The sequence below is a fragment of the Camelus ferus genome, chromosome X (assembly GCF_009834535.1).
Source record: "Camelus ferus isolate YT-003-E chromosome X, BCGSAC_Cfer_1.0, whole genome shotgun sequence".
NCBI classification, from domain to species: Eukaryota; Metazoa; Chordata; class Mammalia; order Artiodactyla; family Camelidae; genus Camelus; species Camelus ferus.
Window position 1 is genome coordinate 15,976,749 of NC_045732.1, and position 22,701 is coordinate 15,999,449.

Genomic DNA, 22,701 nt, shown 5'->3' on the forward strand with positions numbered 1-22,701 from the left:
AAATATCGGTCAAGAATCCCCGGAGAAGCCCACTGGAGTTACAATCCCACGGTGAATTTAGCGCAAAAGGGGTCTTTCGAAGTTTTCCAAATGAAGCTGAGCCCGCTGGATGAATGGGGCCCCTCATGCTGCGGGACGTTGCGGGATGTCGCGTTGTGTGACGTTTGCCCTTTGTAAACCAATCTTTGGAGGCAAAACTGAAGCAGAAGCTAGGCTATCAGAGCACTTGAAACTGAGAAGGAAATCTAACATTTATGATCTCTCATAACGAAAAGTACACCTGTCCCCTCAGAAAGGGATGAAGTAGATACTTCTGGGGTTTTCTGGACCATGTATCTTTCCCAAGCCTGTTTCAGCTTCTGCTCTACACAGAAGTGCTGGGCTGGCATGTGTCCTGGGAAGAACTGGGTGAAGGGTAAGAAGGCAGAGACATAGAAACTGAGGGGGCTTATTTTTAGGGTGAGCATCCATCCCAGCTTTAGCACAGAAAGGCCCACGTTGGGGCACCCCCAGGTCCCGGGGTGCTTGGGCACCCTTCTTTAGCGTGGGCCTCATAGAGCAGAGCCTTCACAGCTGGCTGGCAAAGCCCCTGTCCTCCCAGGGGGTCCAGATCTCCCAAAGAAGTCCCTACACAGGAGTGGACACAGGCTCGTGTCGGTCACCCTGCAGCAGGAGCCAGCCCTGGGCACGGCACCATTCTCCTTGGGGACCAGAAACGCAAGGATCAGGAGTGACTGCATTTTAGAGCCCTTGGGAGGGAGCTGCAGTGTTACCATTTGGAACCACTTCTCTCTTGAGAGGAGTGTGGGCGGCCACGGGAACACACTTCACACAGGCAGGCCCTGAGCCTCTGCGGGCTCGCGTCCTGGAGCGCCGTGTTGGGCTGATGGCGGGGCCCTTGGTCATTTTGTTTTCCCCTGGGCACATGCATCTGTGATCAGCCCTATTGATTTCCGTGCTCAGAGGATGACAGAAGCAATAAAGTATCTGTGTTTGTGTTTCCTGGGACTGAATTGCCTGCTGCAGGACAGAGATGGAGAAAAAGCTGTCTAAGAGTGTGATCATTTTTTTTAGCAATCCTTCCAGGGCATTTAGAAAGATTGTTTTCCGAAAAAGATTTTTCCTTCTTCTGTGGAAGAAAATGGCATCTCTGTAAACAAAAGTCTCTCTAGGACTTTTTGTGTAATGCAGCTCAGTGAGTATTTGTTGAATAGATGAACCAATTAAAAGGTGGGGGGAGGGTCTAGCTCAGTGGTAGAGTGCGTGCCTAGCATGCAGGAGGTCCTGAGTTCAGTCCGCATTACCTCCATTTACAACAAACACACACACACCCACACGCACACACACAAAGAGGGCAGAGCAGACAACAGCCTGTGGTCCAAATCCAGCCCACCATCTGTTTTGGATGGCCTGTGAGCTAGCTAAGAATGGTTTTTGTTTTTGTTTTTTTAACCATTTTTAAAGGGTTGGGAAAAAACAAAAACAAAAGAATATTTTGTCACACCCAAAAGTCATATGAAATTCACATTTCGGAGCCCGTAAATAAAGTTGTATTGGAAACCAGCCACACACGCCCGTTCACTTCCATGCTATCTAAGAACGCCTCCTCCCTGCAATAGCCAAGCTGAGGACATGCTGCAGAGACCCGTGACCTGCTAAGATGCGAATAGTCGCTACCGGCCTTTACAGAATAGGTTTGCGCACCCCTGCTTTAGGAAATACTAAAGTAACCAATCGCATTTTCTTTGGTTAAGTCAAGTTTAGATTAAAACCCCCAAATAACAGGCGCAGAGAACTTTGCTCAGGATGGGATTGTGATGAGCGTAAGATTGCCGCATACTTAATGAAGAAGTTGTGGTGGTTTCAATGTTTGAAGTGGAAAGCATGCATATTTTTTAAGCATCGTGAAGTATGGCAGGTACAGGAACCTCTCTTTCCCTTGTCGCAGCCTGGCCCCCCTTCCTACCCTGGGAAGAGAGAGCTGAGGTCACGGTTACAGCCCTCTCTGGCTGAACTACAGCTGCTCCTCTGATTAGCATTGGCTGTCACCTCCCTTAGTGGCACCAGTACCTCCATTTTGGCTCTTCTGTGAAGCTCATCTGTGGGTTCCTTGGTGGCAGGAGAGGAGGGCACCCTCTTGCCACTAGCTTTCCCGACAAGACCTCTTGGGTACGGTGCCAGGTAGACCAGCTACTCTTCCAGGTGTCCCCCGTGACCTCATCACCAAGGGGAGGACGTGAACTCTCACTGGCTCGCAGCCCTTCTGACAGCTCTGCAGTTCTCCCCCACCCTTTCCAGAAGGAGAGAGGGAGAGGAGGAGGTGGCTGGCAGCACATCTGGCCTCCCCTTAGAATGTTCTGGGGAGTCCCTTTGGTTTGCAGTTGACTTTAGAACGTGATCCGAGTGTCCCCTGGCTGGTGTCTCACTGATAGATGACAGGGACCCAGTTTAAATCAGAAATGTAGCTTGATGTAGAATCAGGTAACCCAGGTTCTGAGTTCCGTGAGAAAGGAGACCTTGTCTGTGTTGCCCTCAGCCGTGCCCCCGTGGCCCAGCCCCGTGTGTTGAGAAAGTGAGTGGACTCTGGAAATAACCAATTTCGCTGGCTTTCCCCAAGATCTCCTACAGGCTAACTTGTGAGTTGGAAGGTCAGCTCATTTGAATCCATCTCTCAAAGAACATTTATAGGCAAGCCAAGGCCCAGCCTTCAGGAATCTTCCATCATGTCTGTACAGGTGGGACCCGTCAAGACAGACAAGCCCCCACATTGGACACTTGGGAGAATTGTCAGATTTGAACGGAATTTGCCTGTGATAAAAGCATCCAGTTCCCCCTTCTCCCCTCCTCTCTGTTAGGGCAGCACCTCGGTTGACTGTTCCTACCGACCTGATAGGCTCGGATGCTACTGAGAGGGTGAACACGTGTTCCTAAAACTGACTCCCTTTTCATCTCAAAGCAATGAATTTACCTTTGAAAAAGTAACAAGTTACTTTATCGTAAGCAAATAAATCGCAGTGCAGTGACACAGCGCGGTTCACAGAGGCACCGCCTGGTGGAGTTCTTATTGTAGCAGAGACCTTCAAACTCATTAAACCAGAATTTTGAAATAATGTATTTCTCACTCATGAAAAAATTCATCCATTAGAAAATTTTCCTGTGCCTTCCCATCAGTTTAGCCATCTATCTGCCATATGTGTACTCACCTAAAAATTTAGCTCTTGCAAAATAATCTCTTTTTTTATTGGCCTTCTCAGCCGATCTGTGTTTTAATGTCTCTATCTTACACAAGATAAATTCCCTTTCTGTTTAATAAAATATCCTATTTTCTTAGCCACTGAGGAAATTTGGGAAAACACTCATCATTTTAATAACACTGTAAAATTCTCTCTTTAAAAACTGGCATCCATTTACTTGCCTGTGTGGTTTGGTCTTATTTTTTCTTTTCTTTTCTTTTTTTTTTTTTTTTTTTCCTCATTGCCACATTTGCTTGTGGATTATTTTTTGTTTCCAGCTACATTTGTGTTTCTTTGTGGACTAGTTTTCTTATCATTTGGCTGTTCTATTATAGATTTTTTTTTTCTTGAGAAAATGAAAGAGTTTCTTGGAGACCAATTTACTGCTATAGTAACCACATTTGGGTTTTTTCCTGTATCCTCAAAAAGAGCTATAATTGCTGCACTGAAATTAGACGAGTTCCGTTCATTTCATAGGTTTCTAAATTGTTAAACTCTTAACTCATGCTTTGTAGTGGTGGAGGAGTGAAATCTTTGAAGAATTCATGCCCTTTGCAAATTACCATATCTTTCTTCTTTAGAAGTATCCAGGGATAATTTCCCTTGGCTTTCCACAACTAGACAAATTAACGTAAAACAGTCTCCAAGACTTTATGTTGAAAAACTATGGCGTATAATTGCTCATAGGCATTATGACTCATGCCCCATCCCCCCAGGCTAGCCAATCCAATTAAATGCATTTTTTAAATTAATTTCGTTAATTAATTTACAATGCTCACAATTATTGCGCATTAACTGGGTAGCAAATGTAATGAAGAGCACCGAGGGTGTATACATACATAAAACATGATTCCTGCCCTCAAGGAGGAGACCACTGATGACTTGCACAATGTTTAGAACTGTGCAAGACTGAGGGGGCGGGTGGTGTTTGGTAAGAACGCTTGGTAAGGATGGATTACTACTTGCAGGAACATAGTAATGGTGGTAAAGGGTAGCCGTTGGCCCTGAGTGGAAGGGCAGGTTTATGCCTGGAGGGAGGGTTATAAAATCAATCTTCCTCTTATCCCTGGGAACCCCAGACCCTCCTGAGGGAAGCTCACTTTCCAGCTGGCAGAATGGAAATATCCATTGTTCAGATGGCTGTCCGGAGCCAGAACGTCAAAATCTCCACCTGTCCTCCCTCAATTAACTTATCAAGGCAGCAACAGAAATCTGGTTCACGTTAGATTGGAAGTACCAGTCTATTGGGATGAGAGATCCACCTGAGAATCTGATAAATACCATGGGCTTACCCGTCCCCCCAGAAGATCCGTGTGTATGCATGGTTTTGCATGTCCTAACAGAACGTTCCTTGACTCCCTTGTTGCCAGTCCCAGTTTTAGAACCCCAGCAGCTGACTCGGAAGATGCTGGCTCCCTCTCTGTCTCTGAATCTCTGTTGGAAGGTAGCATTGAAGAACCGAGTATATGAGTTCCACCTTCTCCCCTCCTCTGCAGTAGGGCAGCCAACTATGCCTTCATCTGTCTGCTCTCACCGCCCAAGTTGACTATGCCTGCTGATCTTATTAACGAGCAGAGCCATAACTATGGCCGTATCGACAGAACGCTGCCTGCATCTCTCACCCCTTCTGTACTGATAACCTGCAGTCAGAGCTTTTCTGGGGCGCAATAGGGTTTCTCTGATAAGAAAGTAACTATAATAAGAAATAAGAATAGGGAGAGGATAATAGCTCAGTGGTAGAGTGCCTGCTTAGTATGTGTGAGGTCCTGGGTTCAATCCCCAGTACCTCTAAAAAGATTTTTTAAAAAACCGTAAAAAAAATAAGAATAGATTATAAATTATTAATCATTAACTCACAAAGGACGAAATCACTAAGTTTTAGTAACATTCCTTTTACCTAAGTAACTAATATTTGTAAACACATGCCAAACGATGTAAAATTTTCGTTTCAAGGCCAGGAAAATTATTTTAACAGTTCTAACAAGAGTGCTCACAGAGAGGGCTTGTGTTTTCCTGGAACATATACATCCTTACAAAAAAAAAAGAAAAGAAAAGAGCCAACTGACTTCCACAATCAAGGTCAAAGCTTTCTGGATAACTTTTAAGGGTAACTTTTTTGACACCTCAGGAAAAATAAAAGAATATTATTGATGGCATCCTACTTAATAATGGTGATGAGAGTTCACATGCATTAAGTCCTTTTTATATGCGAAGCCTTCTGCTAAACTCTTTTCCTTTGTGTTAAGACTAGCCTCACTCATACCGTAATATGCCCTGTCCCGAGTGCTTTTTGTGTATTAAAACTCACTCAGTCCTCAAATGGTGAATGGGTACAGTACTTACCTCCAATTTACAGGTGGGAAATTGAGGCACAGGAAGGTTAAGTGAGGGGCCCCAAATCCCACAGCTAGTAAGTGGTGGGGGAGGGGAACCCAGTCTGGCTTCTGAGCGAATGCTCTTAACCTGTTCATCGTGTGGACTCCTTACAACAGCCTCGTGAGCAAGCACTGTTTATTGTACCCACATTACAGAGTGGAAACTGAGGCTTAAAGGGGTTGAGTCGCTTGCTCAGGGCAAGGAGGCAGGTGTGCAGGGGCAGCGGAAGAAAGCCAGTACAAATTACTGGGACGTGGTGGACTCAGCAAACAACAGAGCTGTAATTGGGCTCTGAGTCTTAGTGCCTTCACCCCATAGACACCTCCGATTCTGGATTAGACGCAAATAGCCTGTCTCCTATCCCCGGTTGGCCAAACATTTGTGTTGATTTTCATAGGAAGTGCTCAGGGGTTACCTGCTCGTTGTGGTCGGTGGGAGCCTGGCGAGCTTATTAAAAGCAAAATAAACTATTTAGAAGGGACCCATCTAACCATTAGATCTCAGCACGTCTGTCTTTTTACCATTCCCTTCTCATCAGAGTGATAATGGAAAGTCAAATCAGATCGTGATCCAGGAGCACTGCGCCCGCAGAAGAATATATTAGGAAGGTCACCTTCCTGTCTGATTTCAGCTGGGCTTAGATGCATTGCCATGCTGCTTAGTAAAATAACAAAGCAGAGAACATCTACCGAGCATCCGGCACATAAAATATGCATGATGATGTATGATATAATAAGGCCTTGTTATAGTAAAACCAGCAAGCAATTTCAGTGAAAACACAAAAGAACAGCCCCTTAGTATGCTGACGCTACCGATTGTGGTCTCACCTAATACGCACTTGCAAAGTACACATTTTCTGACAATTGCAAATTACAGAGCCTGGGGAGAAAGAGGTCGGTGACTCTAGAAAAAGAAAGTGTGGGAAAATGTTCTGATGTGGAGAAAGTAGAAAAAGGGATTTCGGTCCATAGTTCATAACGGTTATAATGACGTATAATGATGAAAATTAATAAGAAAAGTGACTTCACCCAGACTGTTTTAATGTCCCTTAGATTTTAATAACCATCTCCCACTCTCTCATCAAATCTCTCCATTACCGTAGATGCACTTAATGCAACTCGTGTATGAAAAATAAATGTTGGGAACTGAAGAACCAGAAAAAAAAATTTTAAACTAGGACGTGTTTTCGGTGACCTCATGTGGTTGACACGACCAAATACCTTAACTTGTATTAACAAGTACCTTACTTGTATTAAGGAAAAAAAATAGAAGAAGATCATTATTGGACCTTTGCCACGTTCTGGTAATCCTTTAGAAGTACAGATTTATAAATTATTCCATGCCCTTTGTATAAGTAGCTGAAAAGAAAAAAAAATTATCTTGGTGAGCCTGTGATCAGGATATGATCGGGATCAAAGAGTAAGCCTCATTCCTTAGAGGTTTAGATGGAGGATCTCAGGCGCTCAAAGCCAAATCTTATTTTGACAGGCAACACAGTGGAGGATGTGGTCGCCAGAATCTCAGGCCACACACTCCACTGTGTAAAGAGTGCATTGTTATTTATCCGTTACCTATAATAATCCAAATTTTATTTCAAATCCTTATCCTAGTATATGATCAATTCATGCCATTTTCTGCAGTGCTCAGTCTACATTGAGTGTGGTTGATTTAATGGGAGGAGGCATTGGGAGAGATGAAGTGTGTCCACTCTTTGGCTGCGTCGTTCATCACACTAGAGTTCACTGAGCTATCTCTATGCCCATCTGGTCCGCCTTTGTTCTCTCACTCAGGCAGGGAGCTACTGGATCATCCCTTGTTCACCACTGCCAACCCTTCCAAAGCTGCTTCTCTGCCATCTTAGATGCACCGGCCCCTCCTGAGCTGTCCTGGGACACTGAATAATTCCAGGGCTAATTCCTTCTGGAATTGTCACCTTCCCAGGGTTCTAACTAGGAAAGAAGTCACAGGTTGCTGTGCTCTTCAATTCCACAAGGCTTTGTGAGGGTTCCCAAGTAATTCTTCCCCAAGGATCAGCTTCTGAAAAGAGAGGGAGCACGCCTTCTCTTTCACAGGCACCCACAAGTTGGTGTTCTTCATCTTGCCCCAAGTCTCACTCCATCCTCTGAAGAGCCCCCACTTGGAGAAGAGGATGCTTTACCTGATTGATTGGCTATCCTTCCCAGCCTGTTAGTTCCTAGCCTATTATCCTATTATCTTTCCCAGCCCTTAGTTCCTAGAACCTAGACATTTTTCTCCTTTCTTCTGTAACAGCCCTGTCCTAGAGTGATGAGTGTTGTGTGGTCTGGCTGATCAAATGGGCAAAGAAATCGAGCTGACCCAGCAGAGCAAAGAAATGGGCATGGAGGTGAACATCAGTGACAATTTCAAAATATTTTCCTGCTACCGATGGGAAGACATGGAATGGGAATCAGGAAAATCTGAATTCACATCCTCCCTCTGCAACGATTAGCTGTGCGTGACCTTGGGCAAGGACTTCATTTCTATACTCCTCAGTTTCTTGACCTATAAAATGAAGACCTACCTCATACCATTGTGGTAAGAGTTAGGTAGACCACAGTGCGAACTTGTCTTTCTTTGTCACAAGTCTGTGTGTTTCTTAATGACAGGGACCAGGATTATTAGGCTAGCATGAGCTGTTGTAACAAATCCAACATGATACAAAGGTTCAGTCACAGTAGGAGTTTATTTGTCAGTCACATAAAGTCCATAATGGGTGCCCCTGATTACTGGACAGCTCTCCTTACGGAGGTCATCCAGGGACCCAACTCAGACCTTCTCCGTTTTCTGGCTCTGCCATCTTGAACACATAGCTTCTGATTTCTCCCCGTCAAAATGCAGAAGGGGAAGAGGATGGAGGGGCCATGGAAGATTTTCTGGGCCAGGCCCAGAAGGAGTGTACTGCACTTCCACTCCCCTTCCCTTGGCAAGAAGGCAGCCCGTGAATGAATCTACCTGCACAGATTTTAAACCAACAGCGGGTCCATTGCTTGTCTCATGCTTTTGCATGCTGTGTTGATTTCAGACTTGATGCATCATATGATAGTGTGGTAGTGCAAAACAGACCAGCACCTGGGAAAGAGAAGATCACGGTTCTCCTCTAGGTATCTCCCCAGCAGCTCTGTAATATGAGCGTGTAAAAGCTCAACAGTCCTCACCCCTCAAAAGCTGGGGATGGGGACCTATAGGTGTTCCATCTGAGACCATTTTTCATTGTACAGCTCTGTCTTTGAATGGAAGGACATTTAGGATCTGTGGCCTCATTCAGTAAATCCTGGTGGTGCTCCCCAATCACTGGGGATGCCCCCGTCCCATCGAGGACCACTGGAGATGATTGTTATGAAATGTTTCCAGCTTAGGCATCCTGCAATCATTAGTGGACACATCTTACCTTTTTCTCAAGAGGGTGCAATTTTCAAATTCCTGCAGATGAATGGTTCTCAGTGGATGGAATATTCCAAGATGGCAGAATATCCAGGAGATGGTTGAGAAGAGAGGAGGGAGGTGATGAGGCAAGTCCTATCCCTGTTCCTAAGCAACAGAGCAGGGAGCAGGGACCAGGGAGGTAGTAATTATCAAGATCCACCCTCTCCGTGATGGGAACCCAGGTGGTGCAGTAACAGAGACCCCCATGTTCATCAACAAAATGGTAAGACTAGATTTTTGTTATAAATAGGATCTGTAAATATGTGCTGGCTTGTAAATCTGAGGCACTAAAGGATACTTTGAACAAGTAAGATCTCTTACTCTGTGCTGCTGCTTGGTGTCTAGGGGGCCCTTAGATACCGAGCAGGCCTGTCTGTGCTGGGTGTGCGGATTAGCTACCGGAGGCCCCTTCCTAAATGGTGAGAGCTGAGTAACGTCCTCAGGACCCTTGCATGACCTAAGCAAGAGGGCAACTCTCCCAAGTCATAACTGAGAATGTGTTTCCCACCAGCCAACTGGGCAGCAGTTCGGAGTAAAGACACATGGTTTAGAAATACAGAGAAATGGGGTATTTCTTACAACTAATGTTGCGGCATAAACTAACCAGTCTTTTTTTTTTTTTTTTTTTTTAACGTTGTTCAGAATTCAGAAGTAAGGAAGATGGGGACTTTCTTTAGTGCCATTCTGAAATACGTTTTAATTCCACATACAAACATATGAGCTCATGTCTATCAAATTGGTCTTAATTTCAATATCATTGCTTATTAGTATTCTGTATATTTTAAATCAGTCTTTATTAAGGGTGCCAAATTATACACCACCATGTAGTACACATGAAAAGCAGCCAATAAGCCATTTGATAACAACTTAGAAAATACAGACTCAGTTTCTCCATGTGCTACGTACGGTTAGACACAAAAGTACCCAAAGCTTATAGATCTTGTCATTTAGACAGAAACAATTCTAATATGTTATGATTCCAAATAGGATTTCACTTCTATTTCAGCATCTTTGCTTTTTTGTATTCTGAGTCTTTCCAACCTAAATAACCGAGGTGAAATTTGTTACCACTTCTAAGTCAAATAATAAAGGACCCAGAAAACAAAAGATTTGTTATTTTTTTCCCCATGTGAGAACTTATCACTGTTAAATATCCTTCTTTCCCTTTTAGCTCCTTGCTCCTATTCTGTTTATATTTTTATGCACAAAATAGTCTACATTTCTGTGTCTAACAAATGGGATTGCTTTGTGAGCTGAGCATTCTTGGATTTTTACAAGAAGCATGTCAGAGCTGAATTTTCATCGCACACTCTGAAACCCTACCCCAGGGTGTTTTCATTTATATTTAATGTTAAATCAAGGATATTAGAGGTGGAACAGACTGTTCTTCACTGAGTCCAATCAGCAGCATCAGCTCACTCTGAATTCCGGAAATAACATTTGGAACGTTCTTTTTGATAGAGAACACTTCAGGGTATCCGGGTAACTTGGAGCTTGGTAATTTAAAAACTGAATAGCTAAACACAATAACAAAGGAAACCTCTCTCGGGATTTATAATAAAAAATACCACGTTTGGAAAAAGCTTCTAAAAGCGCAGAGATTTTTTTTTTAATGCGTTTTTTTTTTTTGTTTTGTTTAATTGAAATTCGGAGTTTGAAATTCAAAGGTTTTTTAAACACCCATTTCTCACCCTTTAATTTCCTGCATATATTATGTTTCTTAAACACAGTGAGGTACCAGTTTCCATTATTTGACGAAGGAATACAGTATGTGGAAGGCCCTTAAAAGTAGCCTTCCCCTATAATTTGTTTTCTTTCTCCGTGAAGTCCCTCTCCTTGGGCCCTCAAATATACAGTATGTCTTAAAAGTAGCATAGCTCTGATTAATAAGAGCCTTTCCGGCAGAAGTGAAATGTGATTCAAATTTACTTAATCAGAAAACTGAATCTACTGGCTGGTGGAACTCAGAAGGCTATGGGGCAGAGCTGGTCAGGCACTAGGGGATGGGCTGTGAGACCTGGCAGCATCAGGAATCCTTCATCCCCCATCTCTTGTCTTGGCCCACTTTCCTGTCCTGGCTTCCTTCTCAGGAGAGCTCTCTCCGAATGGACTAAACCACAGCTCTAGGCTTTGCATGCCACTAGCCTAACAGCCCCAGGAGGTAAAAGACCACCATTTAAATCCAATCACACTTCCCAGGTGGGACTTTCTTGGCCCAGTATGGTGACACTCCACCCCTAGACAGATCACTGCCACCCAGGAAGTAGACTGTGCCCGGGCTGGGGGTTAGGGGACAGGTCTAGGTCATGGGTCACGGGATGGAGATGCAAACAGCCCTACTTGGATTTTCAGCATCTAAGAGTGGGGAGATTGGTTCTGCAGAGGAAATCTGGTGCCCATTACTCAAAGGATGGTTTGACAAAGAAAACAACTGCCAGTGCAACCAGTCACTCATGGCTGCAGGGTGTTTTGGACGCATTTTATTCTGGAAGATTTTGAACAGGATCCTAAGTGTAGAGAATAGCATAGTCGACCCATGTTTGCATCACCCAGCTTCCGTGGCCATCAATCAAGTCATGACCCATCATCCATACCCAAGACACTTCCCCAGCTTTGGAAGACATTGAAGCAAACCCTAGACATTGCATCATTTCATCTAAAATAATTCAGTGTGTCTCTCTAAGGAGTAGCATTCTTTATTTTAAAAAAGTAAAATAAAAATCCCGCAATAGCATTATCCCACCTTACAAATTAACATTATTTTCTAAATATTATCAAATATCCAGTCAATACTCAAATATCTTCCACAGTCTTATAAAATAATTTCTTATTGCAGTATATTTGAATCGAGATCCGTATAAAGTCCATATACTATGATCAGTCGATATGTCTTTTAAGACTCTTTCAATCTGTAGTTCTTCCTTTCATCTCTTTTTTATCGTCTTGCAAAACAATGTGTGTATATTTAAAGAAACAAGTTATTTGTCCTGTTGAGGTCCCCAGAGCCTGAATTTTGCGCCATGTGGCATGATCTGACCTCCTGTATTTCCTGTAAGAGTGATCTGTTCTCTTACAGAGGATGCTGTATATTTTCATCCTCTAGAGGTGCGTGGTATCTGATTGTGTCTTTCTATGATGTAATCAACTATTGATAATTGTTAAAATCTATCCATTCATGAATGATTACAAAGAGATGATATGCTAATCCCATTGTTTCTTCTTCAATTATTAGCTGAAGAACACAAAAGAGAAAGTATTTGGTTACCCTGAGGAACAGCGCATGTGAAAGGCAGGACAAACACTTTCTTGTGTCCCTTTATTTACCACTTTTCAAATCCAGTTTTCAAAGCAATTCGTTGTTTCATAGGCATTCCCAAAAAACAGGTTGATTTTTTTTTAAAGGTATTATTATGAACTCATGGATTTAAGTATATTTGATTATTTAAATCCAATGATATTATTCTTTGTTGAAGGTCAGTTTGTCTCATCTTTGGTCAGTGGGAGCCTCTCCAGAGGGCTCTTGAGTCCTATTAACAGGACCCAAATGGTCTCTCTTAGTGTCTTGACTTTCCAATTAAGATGCTCAACGTCCAGCTTGTATGTTTGTTGCTCCACATCTGAAATCAGTCATTTCTCCAAGAAGCCGTGACTCCTAGTGAGAACTGGTATTGAGTCATCTGAAGGCTAGTGTGCTTATAGCTAAGGACAGAGCTAAGACATCTGTGTGCATTTTTTAGAGAGAAAATACATCACGAGCTCATCTCAGTATGATATCTCTGATTCAAGTTCAGGACTAAAAGTTTTTATGTAACCTCATCTGTTAAAATCTCCTTTTTCTCAAACTGTATATCCCAGTTCTCAGGGTCCCCATCATCACTTCTCCACTTGATCCCACACCACATACACACCAGCCTCAGAATAACAACACTACCACAAATAAACTGATTACGAAACACATTTTAAGATATTTTTATTGCAGTTCTGTTTGTCTTTCTGGCATATCCCACGAGGCTGTTCAAAATACCGTTTTAAAATCACTTAGGATGGTTCCTCTCCGTGTCATTCTGCCTCTAACAGGATTCACAGATCCAGTATTTCATTTACTTAAGCAGTTGTTCGGGATGGTTCTTTTGATTTTGTTTGAAAATTATGTATAACTGTAACCTTGCCACCAACTGGGCACACAGGTTCTTTACTCCATTTTACAAGCAGTTTTTAGGGATTTTATTTAACTGTGTCTTATAATTATGTATCTTTACATGATTCCCAAGTCATATCGACACAATGTGTATTCAAAGAAGTACGTGTAAATGCTGTCCCTGTCCCCTCCTCCCTGTTTCCTTCTACATATGTAACACTTATTTTTAAATTGTATTTTATGGTTCATTCTTTCCTTGTTTAATGTGAACAGATACTTTAATCCCTCTCCATTCTTAGAAACAGTAATAAACTAGACACACTTTTGTTCACTTTGCCTGTATCCTACCAATCACACACATACACACACACACAAGTAGTGATTGGGAAGATGTATATTTTTGTTCTAGTGGTTGTCATTAGACTAATGCCTTTGTGTAATAGCCTAGTCTCTCCTCCCACAGACCCCCGCTTCCCCCGCTATCTACCCACCTTTTAAATTTTCTGGCTATTGTCTATTGCTTTCTTTTTCTTTTTCTTTTTTTTTTTTTTTTTTTTACAATTGAAGTACAGTCAGTTACAATGTGTCAGTTTCTGGCATACAGCATAATGTTCCAGTCATGCATATATATACGTGTATTCGTTTTCATATTCTTTTTCATTAAAGGTTATTATAAATACTGAATATAGTTCCCTGTGCTATACAGAAGAAATTTTTTATCTATTTTTATATATAGTGGTTAGCATTTGCAAATCTCAAAACTCCCAACTTTATCCCTTCTCACCTGATTGCTTTCTTACTGTGAACATTATTAAAATTAGCCAAGTAACCTCTTCTTCGTCTTTTCCCCCTCTTCCTACATTTGACTTGAACTAATCTCTTTTGACTCACAATTCACGTGAATGACCTACAAAGCAAGCATCTACCTGCCTGTGCTCATCATGAACTTTCTCCTTTCAGTCCCCATTTGTTGTGGATAGATGTGCTCAGTCTGCTTTATCACAGTAGAGCCAATATGGATGCTCCTGTCCGTCTTATGGTATCAGAGTGGCAATTGTACAGGGAAGTGCGTGCTTGTGCCTCACCGCTCTGCCTTGGCGACTGTCACTCGGCTTCTGGGGGGTGTCTGTGGCTTGTCCCCCACAATGGGGATCTCCCACTTCTTGTGAGAAGGTAATCCAGGATATGTCTGGTCTCGGAGTCATCAGAGTCCCTTTCCCTTCCCTCCATTGCCTCCCACACAGACGCCTTGGTGGCTTATCCCCACCAGCTTATGTGACGTTCATGGAGATATCTCACCACCTAGCTTTGCTGGGGACGTTGTCCATGGGTTTTTGGCTTTGCCATTCTCTCTGCTCTCTCTCTTTGTTATGTGAGAACTCAAGGATGTTCAAAAACTATCTTACCAACTTGGCATAATCCTCCAGTGGCTACAAACTATCAAAACTTTTTAATTTTAGGAAAGTATTGATAAGTATTCCGTATCTTACAGGTTCAGGTGACACCCTGCTTTTTTTTTAATAAAGAGGAAACAATCATATATTATGGAAAAATAAAAATATAGCTGCTCTGTTAAAAACAGAATGTTTCCCTTTTTTCTCGGAAGTAAATAGTAGGCTTCTTTTTATGACACATGTGTGATTTGCTATATGAAGTTCAAATGTTGAGAATTTTACATCTGTGGATATCAAACAAAGCCCAGATTTTAAAAACTGACTTCCTGCAAAGTAAAGTATCTATAAAGCGGGGTGGGAAATATTTGATACACTGAAGACATTGTTTCTGCCAGTATTATTTTCATGCTGTATGTTCTTCCGTGATTAATATGCATAAGTAAAGAGTACCATTCACCTTCCCAAAATGGTGGACTAGCAGAAAAGGTTTTCTTTATTCTCTAAATGAGCCTACAGAGGCTCAAAGAAGTGTAGTACTTTCACAGAACCAGTAACTAGCAGAGCCCAGAGTCGAACGTGGATGCCAAGTGAACCGACTGAGAACTGTTGTACCAGACCGCGTAGAAACCACGCAGCACCGTTTTTGACACAAGAAGGGATTCTAACCATTACCATCGGAGAAAAAAACTTGGACTTTTTCATTTGCTTCAAGGATAGTGAGGAGAGGAGGGGGCAGGAGAAGGTATTACAAGACTTGTATCGTCTAAACATTGCCATTCAATAGATCTAATTTTTTTCTTCCAAGTTTTATAAGCTATAATTCAGAAAGGCACCAGGGTGGTATCTGCCCACCTCTGGATTGAAAAAGAAACACAGAATCAAGGCTATTTTCAGCATCTGTCAGGCTGTAATTACCTCTTTGCTCAGAGAAATCTTTATGTAAGACTAATGCAGATTGGCATTTCTTCGGTTTAAAAGAACAGTTCCAGTCATTCTTGTAAAAGAATGATCCTTATTAATGACAGTTATTTCGGCATGTTTTGATAGAGGGAAAATGTTCCCAGCATGACCTTGACATGGGCGATTTTACTTTTAATCTGGTCTGTTTCTTATTTACTTGCAGGCTCCATATCCTTTGAGTTTTCTTCACGCTTTCTAGTTCAGAAATTGTTGAATGGCGTTTTTTAAAAACTTCTCAAGGAAGCTAGACTGGTCTGTGCATACCTTCGACAAAAGGTTTACCCAAATTACAACCACTAAGACGCGGGGTTGAAGTGACAATTTGTAGAGAGAATACTAGTTTTTCATCACTAAGCGCTTGTTCTCCATCCTAGGTTGGGCTCCCAGAAGCTGCCCCTGAGATGAGGAGACATGTATAAGTGACCTGAGGGGGAGAGTTCCCAGGAGAAATAAATAGGGGAGTGGGGAAGTAAGACCTGGAAGAAAAGGAAGCCGAAGAAAGATGCCGCATCAGGCAAAGTCCCGGGTAGATAACTTTGACTCAGACCACAAAGGAGCTCTGGGTACCTCCTCGGTCACGCGTAGTACTTGTCCCATCAGAGGCACAGATGGAGAGCTTCTCCTTCTCCTCCTCCTCCTCCACCACCAGACGGTCACTGTTTAGTTACTGCCCGCTGGGAAATGTAAATTCCCAGGTACTTTCGGCTCACAGGCAGTGGCCGACTCGGTAGCCTGAGGTTATTTCTTGAACAGAGAGTTAAGTCCAGGTGCTGGATGACAGGAGTGAAAGCCCTTGGGATCAGCATGTGCGCTGTATACCGATTGCCTCTGGTGCTTTCTCCCTCCTCATTATACTTGCTTTATTCCTGCTGCTTCCATCAACACGTCCTAGAGTTCCCAAGGACATCTTAAACAGACAAACGTTCAAAAGAAGTTCAAGTTCTGTTGTGTTCCTGACAAATACATCAGATCAAATATCTGATGAGACCACCTGTACCTAATCCAACTTTCCACATTCACTGACAATTATCTCTTGGAAAAAAAGGACTTGAGAGTGAATTAATTTAATTATAAAAAATATGTGCTATAAAAAGAAAACCATGTTTTTCTGATGTTTAATTCGGATTATAAATATGCAGCTAAAGTAGCCTGAATGTTCTGACTGAGGTGATAGACCGCCAGCCACCTGAATGCCGTTTGAAAAAATGGATGGTTTTATAAAGAAATGATCCTGTCTATCAAAACTCTATCTGCAGAAGAGAACCAAAAGCAAGAAAAATGTCTAAGTCCAGGTACTTTCCCGGGTGCTTGACATCTTTAATCAACCCAGCAATCCTCTAAGGCAAGTATTGTTACTGCCTTAGAGGATTTTAGAGGTGAGGAAACTAAGACTCAAAGAGGTGAAATGTGTCCGTTCAATAGATATTTACTAGGCACCCACTGTGTGTGAGGCATGGTGGTTGGTGCTGGTTATGATGTGGCAACCTGGCCCCTTCCCTCCTTGAGAATATGGTCTAGTGAGGAAGATGGACAGTAAGAGGTGAAACAAGCAACTACATAGATAATTACAAATCATGTTATGTGCCATGATAGAAAAGAACAGGACACTATAAGGAAGAATGATGGCATAGGACTCAGAGACTCAGGGAAAGCCTCAATGAGGACCTGACATTTAAGTGTTACTGAGAGGATGGAAAATGTCAACCAGGCAAAGAGTGGAGGGAGGGAAACAGCCTAGAGTGTTTGGAGAAGAGAAACAAGAGCGTGGTGGCTGTCCTTGGCCAGCAAAGGGGAAAGTGGTGTGGAATGACTGGAGAGAGACAGGACCTGGATGCTGGAGGGTTTTGTAGAGGAGGAGTTGGCCAAATCTGGCCCGTTGTCTGTTTCTGTAAATCAAGTTTTATTGGAACATAACCACACGGGCGCTTTTCCACGTTGTCTACAGCTATTTTTGTGCTGCAACTGCAGAGTAGAGTAGCAGCAAGAGGTCATCTGGCCCACAAAGCCTGAACTATTGACTGTCCGGCCCTTTACCAAAAGAAAAGATGTTGACCCTTGATCTAGACCATGAAAAATAAGTCTGGATTTTATTCTAGGAAAGAGAGGGAACCATTGGAAGGTTTTAAGCAGTAGAGTAAAATCATCTAACTTGCATTTTTAAAATGTCACCCTGGCTGCGCTTCATGGGGAATGGAATAAGGGAGACAAGAGTGGAAACAGAGAAGCCATTAGAAGTTCTTGAAAGAGTCTAGGTGAGAAATGACAGCCAGGGGACTGGAGCAGAGTCGTTCTGAGATAGAGCAGAGTGTGGCATAGAGAAAGGATCAGTAGGACTTGGCAGTGTATTTGATGCGCAGATTGAGGGACAGTGAGGGATGGAGGATTACTCCCAAATTTCAAGCTTGAGCTCTTGGTGCCAGTCAATGAGGTGAGCCAACTGGAGTTGGCAAAAGTAATTTTTTAAATATATTTTTAATTTTATTTATTTGGTTTTTTGGGGGGAGTAATTAGGTTTATTTATTTTTGATGGAGATACTGGGGATTGAACCCAGGACCCCATGCATGCTGAGCACGCACTCTACCACTGAGCTAGGCCCTCTCTCTGGCAGAAGTAATTTGAGTCAACAAGTTGAAGTTGCTCAGAGTTCTCTGTTGTTAAGTCATGGAGCCTGCGCTGGAGACCACGTCATCACGCTATTACGATAAACAGTGTGGCCTCCCAGATCATCACGTGGGCTTAACTCTCAGTCGAATTGGTGCCTTTGACAGAAAACCACCAGCATTAAATCTTTTCACACCAGTATTTGGAGCAATTGTGTATCCGGGTCACAAAGAAATGGTCAGAGTGATCTGTTTTAGGAAGATATGCCTGTAATCATGTAGCCTGGTTCTTTATATTTGACAGAGTTTATATATAATTCATACTATGCATAAAAATGAGCTAATTTAGAGCTTCATCTTGTAAAAATACTATCTCAGGCCACTGATTAAAATCTTTCAGGTGTGAATTAAATATGTATCCATATATACTATGCAGAGAGCACCATTGGGCATATACAGAATAGGATTCAAAATAGTTGTGGGGCTTTTATTGTCCCCATAACATTTATTTTGTCCTTGGCATCTCCAGGGGACCCATTCACCGAACATTTCTCAGGTCCTGATTTGAAGTCAGTAGATTGTAGAACTGTGCTTAGCCGGCGGCTGAACGGGAGTGGCTCTGAGGGCCCCAAGCCTGAACAGAACCTCCCACATCTGGCTCATCGTCCCATCTAGGTATCCAGGAGGGTAGCAAGGGGCTTCTTCTGGTGGCCTCACTATTCCACTCAGACAGAATGGAATCTGAAGCCCCAGCCACCCCAACCCAAGTCTCCTTAAACAGCAGACCTGGTCCAGATTAGAACCTGCCACAACTTGGAAGGCGAAGGTTGACCCAGCTAGCCACGTTTCAAAGTGAAGCCCAAGCCATCACTTACAGTTAATCATTTTCTGAGATCTCCGTGGAAAGCTTTTACTTCCCTGCCTTTAAATGAGTAGCAGTTCGTCTACCTGGAGAAGCTACATGTGAATAAGAGCAAAGCATGTCACGAGTGAGTTACTAACTCTGCAGACTGACTGCTTTACCTGTTCCGCTCAGACTTCCCCTCACAGTTCTGTGGGGCAGATGTTTAAAGACATATTTACCTGATACATTACCTAAGTTTCACAGGAGCCATTAAGGTCTCATTTGGGCAAAGAAAATGCATTTCATAAAAGCCCTCCTAATGTGTGTTTGTATAATCGTGTCTCTTGGTATTTTTAATGTTGCTACTGTTCATTAAACATGAAAAATAAGACTTTATAATATGATCAAAGTAATATTCGCATAGTCTCCTACCTATTTTGTATTTCCTCCTAATCCCTTACCATTGCTTCCAACTTACGATCCTTTCAGACCCTTGTTGTATTTTATTTCATACTGTTTTTCTATGCATAGTGTTTTTGAATTAGGCATTAGGTAATTTTGAAAACTCTCGGTCTTTAACTCAGTTTCTGCATTCGCCTTTTTTTTTTTTTTTTTATCTTTTCACCACCCTACAGGACTTCTTCTTGCTATTTTTCCTAGTTAAATATTGATCCCCTGTGGACATTAATGAAATACAAGGAAAAAGATACTTAGTGTAAGAGACAAAAATGTGCTCATATTTTTAAAAGATTATTGCATATATTTTTTTATTTGCATCCTTTTTAATGTACTTGGGCTCTGGACATGAATTTAAGCTTCCATTTGGTGGCCAGAGTAGAAAATACATGATGTTTAAAAATGGAGATCACCATCCTATACACTCGCTGTCCTTCTTAGCCTGGAAAGTAGAAAGAATAAAAGGCCATGATGCTACAAAAATCTCTAATCTCTTATTATTTTAAGAGATGAAAAGGGAACTGACCCAAGCTATGCTTTTAGGTTCTGTAGCATTCAAGCTATTTCACCTCTTCTATTTGCTTGTTTTTATTTTGTTCTCAACCCCAATGGCTATCTTCTTTTGAAAAGTAATCTTTATATGATTCTTCACATAGTAATTGGGGAGCTTTTGTGAGTGAAACCCTTTCCTTCTTCATGTAGTCAGTCCAGCAGCAGACTCTAAACCCTATTAATACAAAATAGAAAGGTCTCAGAATTCCGTAGCAAGGTTAGTGTAGTCCAAGTTCACGTTCAAAGCAGTATTTCCCAGCAGACAGGAAAATGGGATTTCTCTAAGCCTTGCCGTGGAGAAGTTACAGCCATTGATTATTTTAAAGTAAATCATTTTCCTAGGTTGAGGCTAAATTCAAACATGGAAGGCACATTTCAAAAATTTAATAGAAATCCCACAACCTCTTTCCATTAGTGAAGATGTTATCACGATCAACTGAAAATCTGTCAACTTTCAAAGAGGATTAAGGCATCACTAGGTTTCGCGAGAGCTGGGGTGTTTTTTCCGGTGAGCTGTGTTTTGGGCTGTGTACCTGTTCTTCCTTTACCTGATTTTTCTGCCTGGTAAGAAGGTCCATTTTGTCCTTTAGCTGTTTACAAGCTGTCGCTGTGAGTGCCATCTTGGAATTACAGGTTCTTTAACGGCATCATTCCTATTCCTTGCCAGCGTTACAAATAGTATTTCTCTGTTTTACACTTGGGCCCCTCCCCTAACATGCATATGCAAGTATCAACTGGAAGCAGAGTTCAGAGCCCTTACCATTGCCTTATTATTGATGTTCAGGTTCAATCCCAGCAGAGCTCCGCATGGTCCCGGGTCTGATACGTGTAGATCGGGAGGTAGCGGCTATGGTCAGTACCCCGGGAACACGTGGGAGCCCCAGCTACTTCGGGTATCAGAACAACCGTATTTGTAGTTTCCATTTCACTAATTCCATCTGTGCCTTTTAATTTCTCATTCGTGGCCACCATTCAGAATGCGAGGCCTCTGGACACAGGTTTCCTCCGCATCGTTTTTGTATCTCCCCTCCTCTTCATCACCGTTTCTCCATCGTTCATTTAAGCCATCATTCCGCCTTACCTGGGAGATCGTAATGGCTTCATCACTGAGTCACCGTCTCCCCAACACCTTTAACAGTTGCCTGCACTGTTGGCTAGGGGAGTTTTTCAAAGCAAAACTGATTTTTGTTTCAGTCCCCAGCGTAAAGGACCCACCGCCGGGTCACAGCCATCTGAGATTAAGTGCGCGGTGCTTCCGCAGATTCAGGACCCGCTGCGATGGGGCCCACGGCCCTGGTCAGCGGCCCGTGCTGCCTGCCCTCTGGCATGGCACTACCAAACCTCCGGCAGCCCCCAGATGCACGGTCTTCTCTCTTACACTCTTTCCTTTGGCCTTGTTATTCCCACTGCCTGAAATGTCCTCCATTTCCTTGCCCGCCTGGCCAACCAACTCCTCCTCCATCCCCTTCCCTCAAGACCAGGTGAAGCATCTCCTCCTTGGCAAACGCTTCCCTGAGTGTACCTTTCTTCACATAGACCCTGCCACCAAAATGTAACCCGTTTTGCTTCTTCATGACACCTTCATTGCAATTATATTCATCTTTTGGTCTAGATTGTGGGCTCCTTGAGGACAAGGGACCTGTATCTAGTCCCCATATGCCCTGTGGCCTAGCATGATCCCAGCTACCTTGATGTTTGAATGAAAACGAAAGTGAATGAATGGTTATATGAATAAATGAGATCCAGATTTGGCTGCTTGGTTTTGAAAACCTTGACTCTTGTGTCTGGCTTCCCTCTGAAAAAATGAATGGGTTTCCTCTAAATTCTAATAGTAGCAACAGGCATTTTAGAGCTTTCCTTGCTGTGTAACACCCACTGAAAACACATGTGTTTGCATTTTCACCTGGAACTCTACTTGGTTTCCTATGCACAGGATGATTTCTGCCGGCCATCACCCATTGACAGCATTCTCTTTCTCTGTAATGAGTCCACTACTGAAGGGTGGTTCTCACCAGGATCCTTTGTGTCAACTGGGTCTTCCTCAGCTCTCCCCTGAGTTTCTACCTTCTTGCTCTCGGGCACCACCCACCATTTTGTGTGCTCGTTATGCTTGGAAATGCACTGTTCCCTAACCAGACTCAAAGCATTCCTGCCTGTCGTATTGTTGCCAGTTTCATTGTTCCTGGAAACCACTTTCCTTGTTAAGCTCTTACCCATCCACTGAGATCCTGCTCCAAAACTGCCTCCTCTGTGGCTTCTCCATCCATTGTCCTTCTGTCTCCCACAACTTGGAGTTACTCTTCTCCCATTCTGTGTTTCCATAGCATCACCAGTAGCTCTGCTTTACAGCTGTCACATCCTGCCCTGCTGGGTGGAGTGGACAAATTGCTTACCCTCTCCGCACCACAGTTTAGTCAACTACCAAATGGAGGAAGTGATCTTTACCTGTCTGACATTATGGAGATTAAAAGACACAATACGGGAACATGCTTTGGAGCCAACAGAGAAAGGCAAAACTTTGGGACATGGGCACTCTGATTACTGATAATGACTTTACCGAGGACAGAGGGAAAGAATGTTGGCGCAGGTGGCCTGGTTGGTTCCTGGCTTTACCCCGAGTGAGTTGTGTGGCTTTGGACAAGATGCTTAGCCTCTTTGACGAGAGCTTGTTTTCTCGCATGCAGAACGGAAAGAATGAAATCT

The 22,701-nt window shown here is 42.9% G+C and overlaps 1 protein-coding gene across 5 annotated transcripts in view; it reads left to right on the forward strand.

The window, feature by feature from the left end:
* Window positions 1-22,701, forward strand: part of FRMPD4 (FERM and PDZ domain containing 4) — a 486,480-nt gene that overhangs the window by 405,166 nt on the left and 58,613 nt on the right. The window lies entirely within an intron of this gene.